Below are 19,872 nucleotides of genomic sequence, written 5' to 3' on the forward strand. Positions count from 1 at the left end.
GTGCCGAGTACTCAGACCCCAAATAACCCAGAATCACAGAATGGTTTGGGTTGGAAGGGACCTTCAAGACCATCTCAGGAACCTTAAAGACAGAGTCCAGGATGGCATCACAAGATCCAGGAGCAGCAGCTGGGATATGCCAGGCTACAAGGAAACATCTAAATCCAACTCTTGAGGTACACAGCTGCTCCTCCAAAAATCCTGGATGCTTCCCAAGCCTGAAGAAAAACAAAGAAATCCATCTGCCACCTCTTAGGGAAGGTAAATGCTCCAGGTAAGGCAGAATCCTGGGAAAAAGGAGGTTAATTTTCTTTTTCTTTTCCCACTATTACCCTGCAGCAAGAACAAACCCAAATGGTTTTGCCCTAATTTATGCCTCTTTTCTTTGCTATCCTAAACCTCCTCTATTCAAAGGAAGGTTTTGCTGCAGAAACTTTTACAGGTGGTAAAATCATACCAATCTGTGAGCAGGCAGGGTTGCACTCTGCATCCATGTAAATGAACAGCAAAGCTTTCAGCATTTCCAGGGGACAGGTTTTGCCACAGCTCCAGCTGGGGCTAAGTGCACCTGTGTTCCCACAATACCACAACAAACCAAACTGGAGATGATCCCTTCTCTATCTCTGACACCTGAAGCTCTTTTTTGCCTTCTAATAAACAAGATAATGATTTTTGAGTGAGTTTGCCCTTGATCTGAGCAGCTGTTTCTCCAGTGCTGTTGATATTCAGCATAAACTGGATTTTCTCTCTCTGGATGCTGTTTATTCTGGTTGAATTTAGTTAGAAAAGTGCCATAAACTGAGAACAAGTAAACAGAATTGAAGTGCCAAGACATTCTGGGTATCAAATAGTCAGCCTCAAAGAGGAGGAATTTCTGGGATGAATAAAAAGAAAAACTTTGCTCTGAGGGAGATCCACACTTCCACACAGTGGGGAGGAAAGGACCTTCCTGAGCTGTGCAGAAATGTCCTGGATTATCCCAAATGACACACTGCAGCCATAAAAGCATTCCAGGGTGATGGACACACACTTCCAAAGCTGTTTTCCATTTAAACAGGAGAGTGAGGGTGGCCTGGAAACCCTACATGCTCCTAAGGAGTTAAAAGGTAATTCTGGAGCCTGGCACAATTAACATTCTGGCAGAGTCTATTTAAATTGCAGGGAAAGTTGAGCTTGTCCAACTGGATAGTCAGACTGCAGGTTCCCCCAAACAGGGCTTTGATTCTCCAGCACAACACCCAAAATCCTCTCTGGCTTACATAAAACACATGTGGGATCACGCTCCCTGTTGCACAACACAGCTCCAGGGAGAATTCCAGGTACAGAAGTATAAACTGGAGGTCACTGCTCTGCCAGGGCTGAGGATTTCTCTGGCAGCAGAGGGGAGGACAGGCTGGTCCTGGTGGCAGAGCTGCTGACAGCAGCAGCACCTCCCAGGGCAAGGGCAGGGGGGTTTCACTCAAGCACAGCAGTCAATGACAAAAAATATGAGCAAATATCTGGAAAAAAAACCCTAAAAAGAAGTAGTAGTTTTTATGATCCAATAAACTTCTTATTATTTCTGCATCTATGCTGCTCCAGCACTCCCAATAATCACCACAGCTTTTACATCTTTTCTTTTCTCAGGTCCACTGCTCTGTCAGCCTGGACTTAAAATATGCTGCCAGGCTGAAATAAAACCTGACTGTGCTTTTCTCAGCCTGCAAAGGGCAGCTCAGCATGGGGAGGAGAGCAAAAGGTGTTAGAGAATCATGGAATGCTTTGGGATGGAAAGATCATCTCATTCCATTCCCCTGTCATGGGCTGGGACACCTTCCACCATCCCAGGGTGCTCCAAGTTTTATCCAACCTGGCCTTGGACACTCCCAGGGATCCAGGAGCAGCTTCTCAGGGCCTCACAATAGAGAATCTCCATCAAAAATCAAATCTAAATCTCTCCTCTTCTATTTTAAAACCATCCCCCCTTTAAAAAGTCCTGTATAAAAAATCACTCTCCCTCTTTAAATCCCTTTAAGTACTAAAATGCCCCATCCCCTGTGCACAGACCATTCATGGAGCTCCCAGTTATTCTGGAGGGGATGCCACACCACCCTGTCCCTGCTGCAGCTCAAAGCTGCTTTATTAGACTGAGTCTAGAAAGAATGAATGGGATCTAAGATTAAAAAAAAAAAAAAATTACTGAGCTCTGCTAGAGATCAGAGATCCCAGATTAGAAGCACAGAATGTCCTGAGCTGGAAGGGACCCAGGAGGATTATTGAGCACAACTCCTCCAAGAGGCAAAAATGAGTGTGCAAAAGGGACTGCATGGGCAAAAGCTCTGCAGAGCCCCAAAGGCAGCAGGGCAGGAGCACCCCTGAGCTGACACGGACACTTTTTGGAGCTTTGTCCCACACACACACTCATTCTGAAAGCACTGCTGATTGACAGGGTCAGCTCAATGGGCTCACAGGAAAGCCAGGGGAGGAAAGGGCTGAGCACAGGGCTCAGCTTCCCTCCTGACAGCAGAAAGCAGCACACACCAGCCCTGCTGCACAAAAGCTTTTGTTTTACATCTCTAAACCAAGCCCCCATTGCTGCTCTGGGACTGACAACTGCCCCTGCAAGCAGCGGGGCTCAAACCCAAACTGTGCGAAAACCCAGATTTTGTCGGGTTTGAGTCCTGAAAAATTATTTCATTCTTCTTTTTTTTAAAGAAATGAAGGTAAGAAAAACAAATCCCAGAAGGAAAAGCCTCCCCTGGATGCTGCTGGAGGTCAAAAGTGACATTTAGTGATGCTGGGGCACGTCCTCACATCCCAGTGAGTTCCCCAACCTCCGAGCTGCTTTCACAGCATCACAGAACAATTTGGGTCAGAAGGGACCTCAAATATCCTCTAATTCCAACCCCCAAAACTCTGTTTTGGAGAGGAACAGCCTCCCTGAGCCAGGCTGTGCAGTTTCCAGTAGCAACTGTGCCTAATCCAGCCCTGAGACAAAACTGTCAGGGCTCATTCATACCCACGGCACGTGCTGGGCAGACTCTGGGCATGGCCACAACTACTGCATGGGGGATTTTTTTCCCCCAGTTTAAGCTCATTTTAAGAACACTTTTTAAAATAAAATAAGCATATTTAAGTAAGATTTTTTATAAATGTAAAATTTTAATAGATGAGGTTGTGTAAGCTTTTCCCTCTGCATGTTCATAGCATAAAATACATTTATTCAGTGTTTTATTTTCACAGGATTGGAGAAATCAACAAAAAAGGAGCTGGTTTGGTGGTGAAATTCTTGATTTAAAAAAAAAAAAGAATTGTAAAAAAGAAGATAAAAATCATATTGAAGAGGATTAAAGCAGCAGCTGCTCTGCCCTGTATTCAGGTCATAGCACCAAAAAGATGCCTAATTGACAAAATAATGCTGGGATCACGTCACCTCTTAGGTACTGACAGGAGGCGATGTAAAGACTGAAGCAAAACAAAAAAATAAATTGTTTTCTAGGAAAGTTTCAGAAGAGGCAAGTCACCAGATACAGGGGTTAATGAACCAGGAAGAAATGTCACTGAATTGCTAATGCAATTAGCAATTATTTTTGGTAAATTCTTCCAAAAAATTGTTTTTCTATTTTGAATTTGAGGTATGTGGTAGGTGCACAAACACAAATATTTGTCTCTTTTGCTCTTTGGGCATATTTAGCACCCAGCACCAGGTGAGGAAGGGGACTTTGAGCAGCTTTTCAGCATCTCCAAGGACGTTGGGGAGAAGGGAGAGCCCGGTTCTCACGGAGGTGATGGGCAGAAGATGAATTGGGACGTTCAAGGTGCAGGGAGAAGCTTTTCCACCATGAGGTCAGTCAAGCTGGGTGCCCAGAGCTTGGGCAATTCCATCCCTGGAGGTTTTCAAGATGGAGAAAGCCCCGAGCAAATTAACAGAATAAAAAGTTGGAAAAGCCCCCCAAGATCACTGAATCCCCCAGCACTGCCAAGGCCACCATTAAATCATGTCCCCAAGTGTCACATCCACATGGCTTTTAAATCCCTCCAGGGATGGGGATTCCAACACTGCCTGGGCACCTGTGCCAGGGCTGGAGAGCCTTTTCCAGGCAAAAATATCCAATTTAAGGATAGGATATTCAGCCTGAGGCTGTTCCCTCTGCTCCCGTCCCTGTTCCCTGGGAGCACAGCCCAATCTCCCCTGGCTGTCCCCTCCTGTCAGGGAGTTGTGCAGAGCCACAAGGTCTCTGCAAACACACACATACCTGGATAATAGAATTATTTTATTCTGTATAAAAACCTGTGTAAAAAGGAACAGAGTTTGTTCCTTTTTACAGAGGTGTTCCAGCACCGTATTAGAGAGATAGCCCAATGCCATGCTGTTAAAAACCTTCTAGAAAACAACCTCAAGTCCCCCTTTTCCATGTCACCCCATCCTGAGTTTCCCCTCCACATTCCAACAGTGCCTGCCCTTCGCCTCCCCAGCCAGCCTGGAGAGATGTTATTCTTCTCACCAAATAAAAAACCCCAAAAAAACCCCCCCTCGATTATTTATGCTGCTCTTTGAACAACACAAGCTATTGTCAGGCAGTGTTTTACAGCTCTGAATGTCACATTGAGAGTCTGGTCATGCCAGGAGAAAAGCCTGCCACTGCCATGTCCAGGCATAAATCCCTTTATTCAAAGCACCCAGAGCCCAGAGCTGGGTAAAACCTAAAAGGAAGCCAGTGGGTGTGACAGCTGCAGTTTGTACAATGACATAAAAAGGAACAGGCAAAGCTGCTTGGGTGTGTTTTTTTTGAGATAAAAGGTAGAAAATCTGCAAGGAGCATTGTGCACGGGGTTATTCCTCAGGTGAGGCTGAGCTTGGGCTGGAGGAGTTGCACAGAGAAGCATGGGGGTGAGCAGAGCTTCCCAGCAGGACCCAGGCAGCTTTTGCTGTCGAGAAAACCAGGCTGGCTGGACAAGAAACCCATTTCCTGCCTGATTGTGACTGTGTGAAGGGAAACAGGGAGGCAAACAAAGCCCAGCCACCTTCGGCTGGGGAGCACCCAAAACCATCGAGCCATTACAAGCCTAAAAGACAAAAAAAGTGTTCAAAAAACCCAGTCAGGCACATTTCCACGGTTTGTTACATTACAAGGCAAAACTGGACAGGTTGCAATCTTCCTGTGCCACACCCCAAATGCCAGGTAGGTTTCAGGTTACTTCACCTGCAGGAATTCACTCAGAAGCGTGGCATTTCTACTGAGCTCTTAGAGCCAAACCTTTATTCTGCAGCTCTTCCCAAAGTCCTGCAAAAAAGGCATCATTTCCTTCCCCCTCCCACACCCCCGTGCACCAATGAGGAATTAGAACCCGTGTGAAATAATAAATATTTGGGAATGAGGGGGGCAATAGGAAAGGCAGCGTGGATCCATCCTTCCAGCCTCCCACTCAGGAAATGGCTTTTCAACGCTGCCTATCAAAGCTCCTCCCAGTTTTGGCATCTCCACCTCTTCTCCCTGCAGAATTCATTTTAAACACTGAAGATTTTGGGATTTTTAAACCAATCTGTGGATATTTGCAGCGTACCCAGCATTGGCACTCATGCTTTTTCTGTTGCACATCTCATGGATATATTTACTATCAGCAAACATCCCAGCAGTAATCCTGGATTTGTTTCTTTGACTTTCTGGTAACTCCCCCATGGCTGCACCTTCAAAGCCCAGAAATCCAGTTTGCCACCCTTCACAAGGAACCTCCAGGCATTATGATTTATCTCCTCCACAATCTCAATTCACCATGAAAATATTTGGTGAAACCCATCAGCAGCTTCCCTGATACAAGTGCAGAGACTCTACCACTACTTCTGCCCACACAATTTTCTCTAACATCCAAAAAAAAAGAGATGAACTGTGTGGTTTTTAAAATACAACCCCATGGTGCTCAGCACTCCTGTTCCCCTTTATCTTTGAGGTCCCCATGAATTTTCCCAGCAATGGCATCGTGCTGCTGCAAAGATCTCTTGATTTATGCAAAAAACTTGATCCCTTTTCTGCCCTTTTTATGAGCAAAGGGTTTCTCTTTTTTCTCTGGATGTAGCCTGGTGATTAAGTGCACACTGCCACAAGCCCCATGCACTGCAGTCCTTTGCTGACTGTCACAGAGCCTTTAGATTTCTGAGGATGAGAAGGATGTTGGGAGTACAGACACCTACAACAAAGAGAGCTACGTGCAAGCATCACCTTCAGACCTTCCTTTTTATGAGGTACTGCCTTTTATCCTGGATTTTATCAGCAGGAGCAGGGAGAGGGCTTTGCTGAGGTCACTGGTGAGGCACAGTGCCATGATCTGCTGTGCTGGTCCATCAGGAACTGCTGCCTCCTGAGCCATGGGATGGAGAGAGGCTCTCAGCACCAGAAGGGAGTGATCTACAGCAGGCAGGGAGTGTCCTCAGGGAAGGGCAGGGAGGCACAAAGCACCTGCAGCTCTCACTGAGCACCTTCTGCAGCTGCAGAACTCCTGGGATGCACTTGGGTTACTCCTCATTTCCCAGAAGTGTGAGGAAAGGGAACCTGGGCTGAGCTCAGTAATTCCAGCCAGATCCCAAAGCCAGGAACTGCAGGGTTGTGCCAAGGCACTGATCAATGGCGTTTTCTGGGTTCCCCAGCAGAGGAAAGGCACAGATCTGTAAAAGCAGGTCCAGAGGAGGCCAAGGAGCTGCTCCAAGGGCTGGAGCCAGGCTGGGAGAGCTGGGGGTGCTCACCTGGAGAGGAGAAGGATCCAGGGAGAGCTCAGAGCCCCTTGCAGGGCCTGAAGGGGCTCCAGGAGAGCTGGAGAGGGACTGCGGACAAGGGATGGAGGGACAGGACACAGGGAATGGCTCCCCACTGCCAGAGGGCAGCCATGGATGGGACATTGGGCAGGAATTGCTCCCTGTGAGGGTGGGCAGGCCCTGGCACAGGGTGCCCAGAGCAGCTGGGGCTGCCACTGGATCCCTGGAATGCCCAAGGCCAGGCTGGATGGGGTTGGAGTAACCTGGGATAATGAAAGGTGTCCCTGACCTTGACAGGGGGGTGGAACTGGATGGTTTTAAAGGTTCTTTCCCATCCAAGCCATTCTGTGATTGTGTAACTGGAGCCACCCCATGCCCATGGCCAGGAGAAATGGAAAGAGGAGCAGCCCTGAGACCACCCTGACCCTGGGTGCTGATAATCCCTTAACTCAGGGCCCTTTGATGCGCCCCTGCTCACAAACTCTCCTCTACATGTCCAGAGCAGGCCAGAGGCAGCAACACCACCTAGGGAAGAGCTCCAGTTTCCTTCTGGCACTCAGGCTGGAGAAATGAAAAGGATTTAAAGCAGATGACAGAGTTGGTAAAAGATGATCCTTTGGTCTTAGTGGTTTGGTGTTTTTAAGCCATGTGGGATTCATCCCTCCTCAAACAACTCTGGTGCCACAGAAATCACAAGAAGGCTGTGCCTCTTTGAGGGACAGTGCACTACTTCTCCTAATGAAAACATTATTATTGAGCTGATAAAATACTGATCAAGAGATAACCTCATTTTCTCCCACTCAATCCTTCCCCACTGCCACTGGGGTTCATGTTGGCATATGTTATTTTCATGCAGGCAGAAGGTAATGATAGGAAAGCAATTACTGGGCAACGTTTTTTAAAATACAGTCAAATATTTATGAGCAATCTAATTTATTTTCACGCCTGGTTGCTCCATGCACTGGGTCTACAACTCCACCACGTTGTGGATGAGATTTTTCACAACAGACTGGAATCCAGACAGCAGAGCCTCCCAAAACCAGCACTGCTGAACAGTGTGGTTGGTTACTGTGTCCTTTGGAACAGAATCATATGAGCATCCCAGAATTTTTGGGGTGGAAAGGCCCCTAAAGCTCATCCAGTCCCACCTCCTGCCATGGGCAGGGACACCTTCCACCATCCCAGTTGCTCCAAGCCCCATCCAGCCTGGCCTTGGACACTTCCAGGGATCCAGGAGCAGCCACAGCTTCTCTGAGCATCCTCTCCTTCTGCTTTTTTAAGGGATTGATGGATTTGAAACCAACATGAAAGCTAATTTTTTTTCCCCAAATATTTTATCACTAATCCCTGGATCTGGACCACAAGCCTCTCCCTGCTCTAAAAATGCAAAAATTTCAGCTTCAGCCAAGCAAAACAGAGAAACTATTACACACATGGGAGATTTCAGCATGAACATTTTAAAGCTGTGTTAAGTGACAAGGAGGAGGTTGCTGACTCAAGGCATGTGAATATGGTGACCATAAACATCAGACCATGAGGTGCCTGTCATGGGGAGAATTTTTTGAAAGAGAAACTGAAGTTCAGCTCCTGTGGGTGTTTAAATTTCAGGTAGGTGGATTTCTACAGTAAAAATAAAAATATTCCAAATATTCCATGTGTAAAATTGACTTGGGTGAATGCTACACTACTCTGGCCCCACAAAGAGATAAAAACTTCATTTTTATGCTCAGAACCAGAACTATTAAGGTTGGAAAAGCCCTCTAAGGTCATTGGGTCCTCTGTTCCCCCAGCAGTGCCATATCCACAGGGCTTTTAGATCCCCAGGGCTGGACCACCCTTTCCATGAAGGAATTTTCCCAATATCCAACCTATCCCTTCCTTGAGCCTGTCACGCGTCCCTTTGAGAAACCATTTCATCCCAGCTCTCCCCACAAGCCTCATAAAAGGATTTCACTGCAACAAATACCACTGCAAAGAACAAGAATGACTTAAATATCCAAATAAAGCTCTTTTTTTTTTTCCTTTTTTTTTTTTTTTTTACCATGTAATTGCAAATAACAAACATATCTGTGGTTCACAGACGAGGCAATAAATTAAAGCTACACTCACAAATCAGGCCAGAAAAAGATACTTAAGTCATTCAATCCACCACCCTGGGATGGCTGCAGCCCCATGGGATTCTGCTCAGTTTTGTGAAAGACTTGGAGTCCTGAATAGAGGAAGTACAACACCAAGAGCTCTCTCTGAAGTGTTTTCTTTTTTATTTTTATAAAATGAAGCCATCCCTCTGGTGCTTCCTGAGCGCAGCCTTGTTGGTCTGGCTGGGGAAAAGCAAATGGTCTTTAGCAAATAAGCTTTTTATGTGTGAGAGGAGCACATCATAAATAAAAAGGAAGTTTCATCCCTGGCAGAATGGTTGTGTGTGTTTTTTCTGTAACCACCCCAGGATGGCCGTGACATTTTAGCTTCTAGAAAAAGAGCCAGGTATTTAATAACTTTTGTGAATCACAGAGTGGTTTGGGTTGGATGGGACCTTAGAGATCATCAGGTCCCACCCCTGCCATGGGCAGGGACACTTCCACTATCCCAGGGTGCTCCAAGCCCTGTCCAACCTGGCCTGGAACACTTTTAAACTTTAAATTCATGCAAAAAGATGCATTTTGAGCCATTAGGAAGCTGAAGACTACAAAATTTTAACTTCCTCACTGATTTTTCTGCTTTCACCAGCACACTGAAAACTAAAAAAAATTTTAAAAACCAATTTTTCCATAGCCTTGGTGAACAGAACTATTTTAAGAATGGTCACTAAACAAAACAAGTTGAGGGTTTGGGTGTTGCAGTGGTTTGGGGGTTTAATTTCTGGGGCTTTTTTTATTTTGAGGACAAGAGGAAATGACCTCAAGTTGCACCAGGGAAGGTTTTAATTGGATATGAGGGAAAATTCCTCCATGGAAAGAGTTGTCCAGCCCTGGCAGAGCTGCCCAGGGCAGTGATGGATTCACACTTTTGGAGGGATTTAAAGCCAAGTGGATGTGGCACTTGGGGACATGGGTTAGTGGTGGCCTTGGCAGTGCTGGCTTCAATGATCTTAGAGGCATTTTCCAACCCAAACAATTCTGTAATTCTGTAATTCTATGAAGGAAAAAAGCCCTGTAACCACAAAGCCATGAACTCTGCACTAGTTTCCATTCCATTTCCAGAACACATGTCCAAAGAGACACATTTTGGGAGAATTAAAGACATTTTGCCAGAGATGGGTTTGAATAAATCCAAAGTGAGCAGTTCCTGTCCCTCAGCTGGGTGTAGGTCTGTCCAGACAGGTCTGGTTTCACACCAAGTCCATCCATTAGGATTCTCAGGACTTTCCAACATGGAATAAACAGGAAAAACCCCAAAACTTGACTGAATGAGCTTTTGGAGTGATCTGGGCTGCAGCTGAAGCCATCTCCCCACACCACAGATGTGACAGCACCACAATAGAATGAACAATTCCTATAACTCCCTCCCAACCCAAGGACAGCACTGAGAGCCTAAATTAGGAACATGTAAACCATTAACATGACCAATTAACCTCTGCCCCACCCTCCCCACGCCACATAAAAGCCGACCTAACAATCCCCAAGATAACATTGTGTGTCAGAAATATCAGACACAGGAATAGAGCAGTGCCTGGTTGTTTCCTGGCCCGGGAGAGCTGCTGTAAATGTAGAGCACTGGGAAATCCTGCAGGATTTCAAGCTGGAAGTTGGTTGAAACACTCCTGGTTTGCTCTTGGAATTTCCAATCAGGCTCCTAAAACCCTTTGGGTTCCCCAGGCGACACCATGACAAGGTGCTGCTTTGAGTTCTGGACCATGTGGTTCAGAATTGAAATTTTTTTTTGGTGGAATTTAATTGTTTTTTGTGGATTTTTTTTTTTTTGGTGGAATTAAATTTTTCTATTCTTTTCACCTCAGGGATATAAAAGGCGGATGTGGAGAAGACAAGAATTAAATTTATAATAAATAAATAAATAAAAAAATCTAAATGTTAATATATAATATATATTAAATAGATAAATATATATTTTAAAAATACATAAATAATTATTTTTAATAAATAGAAAAATAAGTAAAGTAAAATTATAACTATATGTATTAATATATATATTAAATATATAAATTATAAATGTATATTAAATATATATAAATAATTAATCGTATAGAATAAGTAAATAAAATTTTTGGGGGTGGAATTTAATTTTTTTTGTTAAATTTAATTTTTCTTTTCTTTTCACCCCCGGGATATAAAAGCTGGATGTGGAGAAGACAATAATTAATTTTATAATAAATAAATAAATAAATAAATAAACCTAAATATTAATATATACTATATATTAAATAGATTAATATGTATATTAAATATATATAAATAATTATTATAATAAATAGAAAAATAAGTAAATAAATAATTATAACTATATATATTAACATATATAAATATATGTTAAATATATAAATTATAAATGTATATTAAATATATATAAATAATTAATCTTAGAATAAATAAAGAAATAAATAAATTTTTTGGGTGGAATTTAATTGTTTTTGGTGGAATTTAATATTTCTTTTCTTTTCATTCCAGAGATATAAAAGCTGGATGTGGAGAAGACAATAAATAAATAAATAAATAAATAAATAAATAAATAAAATTAATATATATTAAATGTATATAAATATATACTAAACATATATAAATAATTACTTTTAGAATAAATAAATAAATAATTATAAATAAATATCTATTGATATATAAATATATATTAAATAGATATACATATAAATATATATAAAAATAATGAATTTTAGAATAAATAAATAAATAAATAAATAAATAAATAAATTTTTGGGGTAGAATTGAAATTTTTTTTGTGCATTTTAATTTTTCTTTTCTTTTCATCCCAGGGATATAAAAGCTGGATGTGGAGAAGACAAGCAAATCAAGCAGGATTTGTGTGTTTGTGAGTTTTCATGAACATTTCATTGCTAAGGGAACCTAAACCAAAACCATCTTGGCTTTTGGAGGCTCTCCAGCTGAGTCAAGAGGACAGATATTCAGGAGATTTTAAGGAATTTCTTCATGGAAAAGGTTGTTAAGCATTGCAGGAGGCTGCCCAGGGAGGTGGTGGAGATCCATCCCTCAGGGAATGACCTGAGATGGCACTTGGTGCTCAGGTCTGGGTCAAAAGGTGGGAATTGGACTCAATAATCTTGGAGATCTTTTCCAACCCAAATGATTCTGTGATTTTTCATTAACTCAGCTGTTACATTACACATAATTCAGAGGTTTGGGTCTCCAACCTGGGCAGCCTCCAGGGAAATCTCAAAAATTCTCAGAAACCACAAAACCCTCGTGCCCAAGCCCTCAGTCCAACCATGGCATTCTCCCTCCTGGTGGAAGCCATCCTAGCAAGAAAATTGGACTCAATTGGACAAAGGTGGGAATTGGACTCAATAATCTTGGAGATCTTTTCCAACCCAAATGATTCTGTGATTTTTCATTAACTCAGCTGTTACATTACACATAATTCAGAGGTTTGGGTCTCCAACCTGACCAGCCTCCAGGGAAATCTCAAAAATTCTCAGAAACCACAAAACCCTCATGCCCAAGCCCTCAGTCCAACCATGGCATTCTCCCTCCTGGTGGAAGCCATCCTAGCAAGAAAATTGGACTCAATTGGACAAAGGTGGGAATTGGACTCAATAATCTTGGAGATCTTTTCCAACCCAAATGATTCTGTGATTTTTCATTAACTCAGCTGTTACATTACACATAATTCAGAGGTTTGGGTCTCCAACCTGACCAGCCTCCAGGGAAATCTCAAAAATTCCCAGAAGCCACAAAACCCTCGTGCCCAAGCCCTCAGTCCAACCATGGCATTCTCCCTCCTGGTGGAAGCCATCCTAGCAAGAAAATTCTCCCAAATAATCCCCCACCCCTTTCTAGAGAATTTGAACTGCCCAGATGACAAACTTGAGGGTGTAAAGGATTCCTCTCTCCCAGCTGAGCCCAAAGGATCTGGCACCTGATAAACACACAGAATTTTGAAGTCCTGTGTTCATGAAAAGGATTTATCTCAATGAAGCCTTCTCCAGTCAGTATTTCCAGGTACCACCAGCAGCAGCTTTTAGTTCTAAGTTCTTATTTAGTTCTAAGTGCTATTCCACCAAACCCAGACCAAAATTAAAAGCAACACTTTCACTCATTTTGGTTCCACTGTAATAAAAATGAACAGATGTCAGTGACCCACACAGACAGTGCTGGAGAAAGGCTTCTCCAAAATAAAACCAACATTTTTTAATGTCCTCGGTGATGCTGAAAGCTGTTGGCATCTTAATTTTATCCTTGTGGTGACCTGTGGGCTTAGGCCTCTCCTTAGTTTCACCCTCACTTTCTCACCATGAAAAGCCACAATTTCCACTTCAATCCCTCCTCCTACCTCCCTTAAGGTATTTTATGAACAAATATTTTTAAATCATTTAAATAATATATTTTATACTACGATATTTTAATAAAAATATTTCAATAAAATATATAAGAAAATTAAATTTTAAATTAATTTAAATAATTTTATAAATTATAATAATTCTGAAGCTATTTTCTTGAAAGTTGGGCTTTTCCCCCTGCCACTGCCATGCCAGTTGTTTGCCAAGGACCCCACAGACCCATCCCCAGAGGAAGACCATCCTCCCAGAAATTTTTCAAGGGTGAAGCTGAGCATCAGCCAGGCCCTGAACAATAAATATTCCCTCATTAGTATGCTGAGCCACATTAGTTCTGCTGCTCACAGAGCCAAAGCATCAAAGTGGGGCTGAATCTTCAATTTCACACTTTGCAACGCGACGCATCACACACTCCCGGGGCGCTGGGTGCCGGTGGGGGATTCACAAAGAGTCTGAGCTGTGTGAGGTGCTGCTGGTGAATCTGCAGTGTGAAAGAGGCAGCACGTGCCTCTGAGGGAAGGGGATGAAGTCATCCTGAATAAAATTGGGGTTAAGGCAGCGGAAGGGCAAAGTGACTGCCCAGATCACACTCAAGGCTTTGGTAGCACCATGACCTCATTTGAGGAGTTGGCAACATCCTTGTGGGGGTTTTAGTTGTTGGTATTTTGGGTCTAGATTGAAGGCACTTGAGACAGTAATTCATGTTTGGACTCAGGTGTTTATTATTTTTTATCAGTAAAACAGTCTCACTACTGTGAGTTCTGCAGCTTTTCATTAGAAGGCACAAAATGGCCAACAATTTTTTGTTACAAGGTTTTTTAAGACTAAACTATCCAATTAAGAACTGACGCCTGAATTGTTTTCCCTTTTAACCCAATAACTGATCCCAAAGAGCCCACAATAAGGACCTTTCTGCCCAATTACAAAATGCCACCCAAACCCATGGAGAAGAAGGAAGAAGCAGCATGAAGAAGAAACCCAGGATGACACCCTGTGCCCTCCATCTTGCTGCCATCCACAACATACCAAAAATCCCAAACCCTAAATTTCTCACCAAGGGATACACCTACACTGCTCTCTATAACCTATTTCATACTTTTGTGGATTCTAGTCTATCTTGAGCTCTAGAAAATTTTCTCCATGAATGAGGGTGAAAGTCAGCGCTTCCCTGGGGGTCAGGGCACCCCAAAGCAGACAGAGAAATATTCCCAGAGCCCTGGGTTTCTACACATCCTAAAAATCAGACATGGATTACCTAAGAAGTAAATTTAGACTGCAAAATTTGCATTGAGTCTGGGAAGTCTCAAGGTCTCTCCACCCAGCCCTTCCTCCCACTGCTACTCAGTTTTCACAGAATTTGCAAGATTTGAGGATTTTGAAGTTTCTCGAACATTGCTGGAAATGCCTGGGGGTTATTTGGGATGGAGGGGCCTATAAACATAGACTGTGTCCTGTTACTGCTCTCCTGTTTTTAGGAAATGAGTTTTAAGAACACAACATGGTACTCATCACTGCAAGAAAACACTGAATGATGCTGACATTGCTGCTGTTGTACATGTACTTATCAAATGCATTTCAGCTGATTTTTGCACTCAGAACTTTTTCTCCCTATTGAAAACAGAATTCCTCCAAGAAGACAACATCAGCCTTGATGATTAGAACAGACAAAGACCAACCAAGGCCAGGGAATGCTTCCCTATACTCAAAATTGAAGCAAAAAGGTGCCAGGGATGGCCACAGATCCCAAATACACCACTGGCAGCACCATTCCTCAATACATGTGCAGCATTATGGTTTTAGAGGCTTTGGAGGCATTGCAGGGATTAATCCCACAAAGTAATGATCTCACAGTGAAGTGCTGAGCTGGAATTAAAGAGATTAATGCTCAGGTCCCTGCTCTCAAAGTTCTCACCCTTGGGGAAGTCATATCAACTCCTGCATCTCATCTCTCCTCCCCACAAAACCTCCTTTGAATCACTGATTGCAGAACCTGAGTGAAGATGCCAGAGGGAAAGACCATTCCAAAGGCTTTTTAAAAAATTATTATTTTTTCCTTAATACCCGCTGTGAGGCACTGTCTTGTTTAATTCATGATTCTTTGAAGAAAGATTTGCCATCTTAAGGGAATAAAAACAAGTCTGTGTTATCTTTTTTAAAAACATCATGTGTTTCTGGTGAAGTCTAGGCCTGAACAAATACTCACATGGACCTCCCAAAACCTGCAAATTCAGGTAATAATGAGTGGATAGGACATGGTTACAATGGGTTTGGAGACCCAAGGGTTGGGTCAAGCAAAATTCTGAAGTTAGCAGAGCATTTTTTGACCCAAATTCCCTCAGGAACAGAAGGGAAATACTGTCCCATACAGCTTTATGTATTTTGTGACTCCCACTGCTGAATTCCTTCAGACTTTGGTTATTCTGGAGTTAAAAGTTAGGCTTTCCTTTAATTTTCCAAGCTAACATAACAGAAAATAAGACATTACTGTCTTATTTTATGGTTTTTTCCCATTGCTCAAAACACAAAATTCAGGCCAGGTTTTGGTGAGGATGGGAAGAAATGGGAAAGCGTGTAGGTGAAAAAAGAACAACAGAGTTCAGTCATGCACAAAATGCTTTTTATTTCTTGTATTTTTTTAATCAAAACTCAAAATTTCTGTGAAGAATTTGCCATGGGACAATAGCTGTGTTCTGGTGGTGACATCTATGCCATGCACAGAGCTCACAGTCACAACTGAGACATCTCCAACCACAGACACCAAACCTTCCTGCCCACACTGCACCTGAAACTGCACTGGGAGGCCTCAGAAATCCCACAGGACTCCAACCAATCTCCAGTTGCCTTGGAAGTGTAATTAACTGCAATTGCCTTTCTGATTTTATCTCCATTTTCTCAGGTTCTGGGCAATTTGGGAAAGCTCTCTGTGTACCTACAGGTGAGAATGCACACCAGAGCATGCACCTACTTGTCTGGAGCTACCAACTTCCCAGTGGATCTGCTTTTCTCAGGGCCTCCTTGGAGAGAATGAAACTTAAGGAAGAACCCATTCTTTGGGAAATTCTCCTTCTTATCCTGTAAAGTCACTGATAAAAAGATTTCTGGTCCTGCTGGTGATATGTGCTCAAATCAAGGGAGTGTTCAAGCTCAGCTTGGCTCCTGTAGGCTCAAGCTCTGTGCTTTCCACAAGGTTTTCTGACAAATTGCTCTCATAGGGATTTAATAAAAAGATGCTGACCTGCCTCTTGCAGTAAGAAAGAGATTTTCCTTCCTTCTCCACATAAATTTTATAGTTTCCTTAAAAAAAAATAGAAAGAAGGGATTCAGAGAGAGCAATAGGGAACAGAAGAAAAGGGGAAAGTTTGACCTGGGTGAAGGGGTAATTGATACTCCAAGCTACAGCTTCACCCATTTTCAACTAATCACAAAATCAGGGGATGGTTTCAGGGAATTCTCATGCTGGATGGAGTTTGGAGCAACCTGGTCTAGTGCAGGGTGTCCCTGTGTTGAAGCAGATGGTCTCTAAGGTCCTTTCCAATCCAAAGCATTTCATGATTTTATGAAAATTCTTGCCCTTGTAAGAAAGGTTCAGCACTAGCTTCATTCAAAAATACAGATTAGGTGTAGTCAATGAGTTGGAGAAATCCATCCAAAAAATTAGAGAGCTGTTTCAGTCTGAAAAACTTTCCTAGTCAGTGGAAAATTCAGCTTTGCTACTAAGTCAGAGGGAAGTGGAAGTTTCTGAGCCAGCCCAGGCAGGAGTTTTCCCGTACACCCCAAGGAGAAAGGCCAAGAATGAGGCATCTGAACACAGCCCTGCCAAAACCTCCCTGGTTTTATCATCCTGAGTTCAAACCCAGACCTCCTGTCCTGCTGTTCACACTGCACACTGAAGGGTTTCCAAGAAATGTTTCTTGGCAGCAATCCCAAAAAACCCAGCTTCCGACCCGCTGCGGGAGCTGAGGTGGCTTCTCTGAGGGTTTTGGAAGCTGAATTTCCAAAGAAATTCCAGCATTTCTGAACAAGGCTCTTGATTTTCTCAAACAAAACTATTTCTGTGAGCTTAATTCAGGGCTGGTGGTCTAAAGACCTGGAGAAGATGATCCTGCCCACATTCTCATTCCAGGTTTTGCATGGCATCAGGAATGCTTCCCACCTACCCTTCATGTAAACCTGCTGGTAATGAAAATTATTATGATGGAAAATGTGTGAACCCAGATTTTAGAAGGAATTTCTTGACTCTGAGAGCAGTGAGGCCCTGGCACAGGGTGCCCAGAGAAGCTGAGGCTGCCCCTGGATCCCTGCAATGCCCAAGACCAGGCTGGACAGGGCTTGGAGCCACCTGGGACGGTGGAAGGTGTCCCTGCCATGGCAGGGGTGGAATGAGGGGTGACCTTTAAAGAACCTTTCCAAATATTCTACAGTTCCCACTCATACCCTCTGGGACAGATGGCACCTGTCTGGTGGTGGGTTTGTTCCTACCTCTCACCCTCCTTCCCCTCCTCCAGTAATGCCAATTTTTCAAGCCAATTTTGATTTGAGACCACCATGATCTCTACAGAGTGCTTGGACCACAATGATGTCCAGGATCCCAAGGTTTCCAATTGCACAAGAAGAACGTTTTAGGATATAATCAACATTTCAGATCTAAATTCAGAAGTGTTCTCACCCGTGCTCTGCAAACACAGGCTCCCTGCTCAGCCAGCACTGCTGCTGCTCTGCCTGAGCTGGAATAAAAGTGTGACACTGCTGAAAGAGCTGACAGAAAGAAGACAGCAGCTTGTGACAAGTGAATGTGACCAGTGCAAACAAAGCCCAGAAATCTGAGTGGGCAGTTTTGTATGGGTTTCATGCATCACTTTTCCCCCACATAATCCAAATGTGAATGCTCTGGCCCTGTGACACCAATCAGGAAGTGATGGATAATGAAACACAAGCAGAAATGGGTGCACAAGCCCTTTCAGCTCCATCAGCTGCTCCATAACCATCATTTTAGAGAGAGAAAAAACACTCAGCCCAAAATGCCTTTCCAGTAGCCCAGAGGAGTCAAGAGGCTCTGGGTATGATGGACACCTCTGATACTCCACCCCTGAATCCCACACTACATGAGGTGGTGAGCAAGTCCCATGACCTCAGGGTGGACTTTGCTATCTTATTCCAAAAGGACTCTGTTGAAGAAGCTGCTGTTTTAATCAAAATTTTAAAAGAAAAGTGCTGTGGGGCTATTTCACTTCAGCCAACAGAGTCACATCCACATGGGGCTTCATCATGCAAGACAAACCACTGACAAACACACAAACTCACAATTTTTTGGGACCATTTCACCTGGCCACTCACAGCAGTGGCCACACTGATCATCCCATGACTACTCCTCTTCACGTGGCTCCAGGCACATCCTGCCAATCCCTGCAGCTCCAGGATTCCAGATGGCCACTGAATTCCAACCCCAAACAGCTCAGAAGCCCTGATAGGCACATCCAAGCTCTTGCTTCTCTAAAAAAAGCCTTTTCTTATACTAGCAAAAACTTAAAAATAAATGGAGTTTAGTCTATTAATGTTTATGCTGAGCATCACATATTAATTACTTCTGAGACTTCAGTCTCATTGAATTTATTCATTTTCTGGGATCAGCTATGGAGAAAACAGGCACCAAAAACAAAGTCTTTCTCCTAGGACAGTTGGCCACTTCTTAAAAATTATAATAATAAAAAACTATGTAAATGTAAAATTAGTAAGTTATAATCATAGAATACCCTGAGTTGGAAGGGACCCACAAGGATCATCCAAGTCCAACTCCTGGCCCTGCACAGGACAACTCTAATTACTGGGATTCATTCAGCTGTTGACCTCAAGAGGAGTTTTCCCCAAATTAAAAAGTGAGCAAGAAAAAAACAATAAAAAAACCAACTTAAAAATACAGGTAGCAAAACACAACATGAAATGCAGTGAAGTACAGAGAGGAACACACACAAACAGATGTGAAACTCACTGCTAAATATCACACAGATTCCAAGGGAAGGATTTAGTCAACCCTAAAAGTTGGGATTGGCTTCAGTTTGGCACTGAGCTATCAAATCAGATTTGCAACGAGTTCAAAGAATTTTTATAGGAAACCATAAATTGGTTAAGTTTGTGAAGCACACAGTGTCAGCTGGACTCTGTGTGGAGGCTTTAGGGAAATATCAAACCACAAATACAAACTACTTCTCCAGACAGGGTGAACCTGTGAAAACCACAGCAACAAGAAATGCTTGAGGAAAAGACCTTGTGGATACAAATCCCAGGTTTCACAGGCACATCTCCCTTTGCTGCTCCAGCAGCACCATCCCAGCACTGAATCCACCTGGGTTGGAACGAGTCCTTCCAAACACCCAACAAGAAATCTTACAGTAGGGTATTTATTTTTCATTTTTAAAAGCATTCTTCAGTCTTTTCCACAGGTTAGACCACGGGAAGAACTTTGACCAGAAAAACTTCCCACAGACTCCCTGATGGATGTTGGGTTTTAATTCACCAATGTCCTGAGTAAGACTTCTTACTCTGGGACCTTTCTTCTTACTCCATGGCCTTCCTTTCCTTAGAAAGACTCTGGTTTTTTTCTTTACCCCTCCTTTATAAATCATTCATGCAAGAATTCATGCCCATCTGCACCAAAGTAAGAATATAT

General features: G+C 43.1%; 1 protein-coding gene across 2 annotated transcripts in view; it reads right to left on the reverse strand.

The window, feature by feature from the left end:
- Positions 1-19,872, reverse strand: part of PTPRA (protein tyrosine phosphatase receptor type A) — a 131,226-nt gene that overhangs the window by 80,959 nt on the left and 30,395 nt on the right. The window lies entirely within an intron of this gene.

This window comes from Ammospiza caudacuta, chromosome 4, assembly GCF_027887145.1.
Source record: "Ammospiza caudacuta isolate bAmmCau1 chromosome 4, bAmmCau1.pri, whole genome shotgun sequence".
Classification (NCBI taxonomy): domain Eukaryota; kingdom Metazoa; phylum Chordata; class Aves; order Passeriformes; family Passerellidae; genus Ammospiza; species Ammospiza caudacuta.